The sequence below is a fragment of the Euphorbia lathyris genome, chromosome 7, assembly GCF_963576675.1.
Source record: "Euphorbia lathyris chromosome 7, ddEupLath1.1, whole genome shotgun sequence".
In the NCBI taxonomy this organism is placed as follows: domain Eukaryota; kingdom Viridiplantae; phylum Streptophyta; class Magnoliopsida; order Malpighiales; family Euphorbiaceae; genus Euphorbia; species Euphorbia lathyris.
In genome coordinates, this window is record NC_088916.1 from 78,747,259 (window position 1) to 78,751,623 (window position 4,365).

The window sequence follows — 4,365 nt, forward strand, 5'->3', positions numbered from 1 at the left end:
TTTGGCTGGGAAGACTTCCCTCTTTGCGGGATGAAATTGATTTAGCAAGTTGTCCAATTTGAACCTCCAAATTATGGATGCTAGATGATTGGTTTTTGATAAGCTGGTCGAATTTATTTTTGATCCGTTTAAAACCATCGTCTTGATTACTTACCTTTCCATTCATAGCATCTATAAATTTGTCGATTTTTGAAGATAAAGTGCTAATCGTATCTCTTGTTTGATTTTGATAATTATTTATACGATATTGATTAGCATTTGCATTATTATTATTATTACCATCTTTCCAGTTAAAGTTAGGATGATTTCTCCATCCAGGATTATAAGTATTAGAATAAGGATTAGTAGTTTGGTTTTGTCCTTGGACAAAATTTACCTGTTCTATCTCATTCATACTTTCGTAGTCAATGTCTCTCTGGATCGGATCATTAGGATCGCATGGTGCCATAAATTTATCAATTTTGTGCGATAAGGCAGAAAATTGGGCTTGTAACATTGCTACAGGATCAAGATTCATTATACCTTTAACCGATGATGTACATGAGGATGATGGCTTCGCCGTTGGTATATGTCCACGCTCTGCGGGCCACATACTGCTGTTGATTGCCATTTCCTCCAAAAGTTCTCTTGCTTGGGCGGACGTCTTCTTCATAAATAACCCTCCAGACATAGCATCTAATGAACCTCTAGTCGTAGGATTTAATCCATTATAGAATGTCTGCATTAAAAGTGCATCTGGCAATTGGTGGTGTGGGCATAAACGTTGAAGTTCTTTAAAACGTTCCCAAGCTTCATAAAGAGTTTTATTATCATTTTGTGTAAAAGATGTCAACTCTTTGATGACTCTTGCGGTTTTTGCTAAGGGAAAATATTTTTGTAAAAATGCTTGGGCTAATTGGTCCCAAGTTTCAAATGTTGCAGCATGCATAGAAGTTAACCAAATTTTTGCCTTATCCTTCAAAGTGAAAGGAAAGAGGCGAAGTTTGATTGCTTCGGCTGTTACATCAGTAATTTTAAAAGTGTCACAAATTTCTAAGAAATTTGTCAAATGTGCATTAGGGTTTTCGTTAGGCAATCCATAAAACATTACGTTGTTTTGCAACATATTAAGCAAAGCAGGCTTAATTTCAAATTGATTTGCGTTTATACGGGGTCTAACTACACTATTAGTTACACCGGCCATTCCTGGCCTAGCATAATCCATAAGTGTCGGTGGATCGGCCATGATTTCTGGCTGGACTACTTTGGTTTTTAAGGGTGTTTTGTCTTTGTTTTTGTTGTTTTTCTTGTTTTTCTTAAGTGTTCTTTCAATTTCTGGATCAAAAGGATCTGGTGGCGTGCCCGAATTTCGCGAACTGCGCATGAACTTGAAATTGTTACACGAGCCAAACTACCTTCAAAACAAAATTGAAAACAAAATGTGTTATATAAACTGAAAAATAAATAAAATATAAAAATTGTATAAAAATAATGTATAAACCTACATTCGAAAATAAAATACAAAAAATAAAAATTTGTCAAAAATTTTGGCGTATCCCCGGCAACGGCGCTAAAAACTTGTTGAGCGATTTCCGCAAGTGCACGGTTTCGCTTGTAGTAATAAAAATATCGATCCCACAGGGATACGTTTTTAACGAAAAAACTTATTTTTGAATTATTAATTTCGAACTTGTTGGATTTATTATTAAATGTAAATGAAAAGTGAAAATTGGATTAATTGAATTTAGGAAATTTATTTGATTGAATTTGTGAACTTTGAGTATTTGAAAATGCTGGAATAAGATTACGTATTTAGAATAAATCGATTGTTAGAAAGATCATCTGATTTTAAGGATGAATTTTACAAAACAGGAACATTTAGAACTTATTAGAAAAATGAATGAATTTGTTCATTTGCATTAAGCAAAGAAAACAACTTAAACTTTGTATCGATTATGATGATGAAATAAATGACGGAACCTCTAATTAATTGGCTTTGAACGCGACAAAACCCTTTCGGGATAGTTGCCCTTACTCAAATTAAAACTCTTTCGAGATGATAATTTTCCTAAGTGTTCAACAAAGTTTCCTTGTAATGATTTTGAATTCAAGTGCATATTAATGAAAACACCAGCCTCACTTATATTGGATTGGTTACCATAAGTGCTGCATAACGATTTGTCGAATAGAACGGACTTTATTAGATGAAATATAAATTGATACAAGTTTACAGAGAACAAGGAGCATCGAGTTCTTCGAGGGCATGCAAGTGAAGGGCTTGATCGGTTCCGCTTCCTTGGGTTTCCTAGGAGGTTGTCAGGCTCGGGGGCGAACACTTTACTCAATCTTCTCGCTGTAACTTCGTAATAGGGATTCGGTCGGCCACTACCATGATGCAAACTAAAACTGGAACAATGTCTAAACGCTACTGAGTTGTAATTAAACTATAAACAATATGTGTACCTCATCTTGTTTTGTACAGAATCTAATTTCTAACTCTCGAAATGTTTTTACTTAGAACTTCGACATAAGTTCTACGCTCTAATTTCTATATCTATATTATAACATTTCATTACACTTTTTCTCAACATCAACTCTTTATTTATAGATGTTGAAGGGTTGTGTTTGAAGTGATGTATCCGTTGGTTAAGAGTCGTGTCCGTTGTGAAAGGACGTCTTTATCCACTTGAACGAACGCGTTTCTTGGATTTTCAGCATGTGTTAAATGCTCTTGGTGAATTTCTGCACTTACCGAGGATAGTAATCCGCGGCCGTGAATGACGTAGCACTGAGCTGAGCGACGGATGAAGGGGAGAAATAGTTATACCACGCGTGTCGCGACCGCGGGTCTGGGATCCACTGTCGCGGCCCGGCAGGTTTTCTTACTTCTTGCTTTCGTTCGTGTCCTCGACTTGGCGCTTTCGATTTACATCGTCTTTGACTCCTTTTGTAGGGTTTTTCTTCTGTTTTAGATCCTTTTTCGTTCCTATTTGGATTTTACCGAACATTCAAGTACCTTGCAAGAAAGAAAGATATTCGAAAGTAAAAGTAATCTAAACAGATATAAACAACACGAATTTGTAATAAAAATGATATAAATATTAATGATATTTTAGGTATATTTTGAGCTTAACACATCCTGACCAACTTCATATTCCCTATGGTCAACTCTGCCTCATCAGCCTCCAATTTCGAGCAAAACTTCATCTGGCACATGCTGACCTACAAACCACTCAACATGCCCGTATTTCTTATCGGTGCATTTCAACGGAGCACAGGGAAACTCAGGATGGGCTCCCTTATCACGAGAATTCTTGAAGACCAACAGGTAAACACGGTTGGTGAAGCCGAGTCTTGGGGTACTGAAATCACAGCGGCACTGCTGTTTGGGTTAGCATACAACCAACCTCTTAAGTCTAAGAAAGGAAAGGGGGTTGTTGAAGAGAATGAGGAAGCAGGTAATGCTGAGGGAGGAGCACAAGCTATGTCGACCAAGAAAGGAAAGACGGTGGTGGCAAGCAAGGAGCCTGCTGATCGCACAAGGCAGGACAAAAAGAGGAAAGCTGGCCAATCAGCAAAGGATGTGAACACAACTCCTAATAAGCTAAGAATAGTATCCAGTGCGAGGAAAGCTGATGCTGAGCAAGGTCAAGAGGAACCTAAGTCAGCAGAGAAACGAAAAAGGCAAGTTGAGCCTGAAGTAGAAAGTGAGGAAACCCCTGAGCAACCTTTACAGAAAAAGAAGAAGCCTCTGGGTTAAAGCCAATCGATGCACCTCCTCTTGACTTTTTGGTCTCTGAAGACTCACACTTTGTGAGAAGTCAAGAAATTGATCTTGAGAAAACTCCTGCTGACCAAGAAGAAGAATTGGGTGATCTTGGAGGTCAGTTTGATGATGAAAGGACATATGATGTTGAGCTGTGTAAAGAAGTTGATGCTGAGCAAAACCAAACAGTTGGTACTGAGCGGGTTGAGAATCCAACTGTGCCAAGTAAGACAGTTGATGCTGAGTCCACAGAACAAGCAAGAGTTGTGGAAGATCTCAATGCTGACCTTGGGTTAAACTCATCTTCTGAGTCCCTTGACTCCATTGCTGCTGACCCATCTCCTCCAACTCATAAGACCAGTACTGGCAAACGACTCAAGAGAAAAGCTCAAAAGTCTCCTATCATTGATCTTCTGGACGATTCTCCACTAAGGGAACCAATCTCTGCCATTACCACACTCCAGTTCCAGTTCTTCAATAATGCCATTGAACCAAATTTGGACCAACTCAAGGAAAAGCAAGCCACTGTTTCTCAAGCTGAGGAACAAGCTAAGACTCCTGAAGATCCAATTCATGCCGAGCCAGTGCTCGAAGTTCCTGCTGCTCAAGATAAAGAGTTA

The 4,365-nt window shown here is 38.4% G+C and overlaps 1 non-coding gene across 1 annotated transcript; it reads left to right on the plus strand.

The window, feature by feature from the left end:
• The first annotated feature begins 740 nt into the window (after positions 1 to 740).
• LOC136201661 (small nucleolar RNA R71) lies at positions 741 to 847 on the plus strand. The gene has a single exon (XR_010674006.1). It is a non-coding gene; the product is annotated as a small nucleolar RNA R71 (small nucleolar RNA).
• Positions 848 to 4,365: the final 3,518 nt, after the last annotated feature.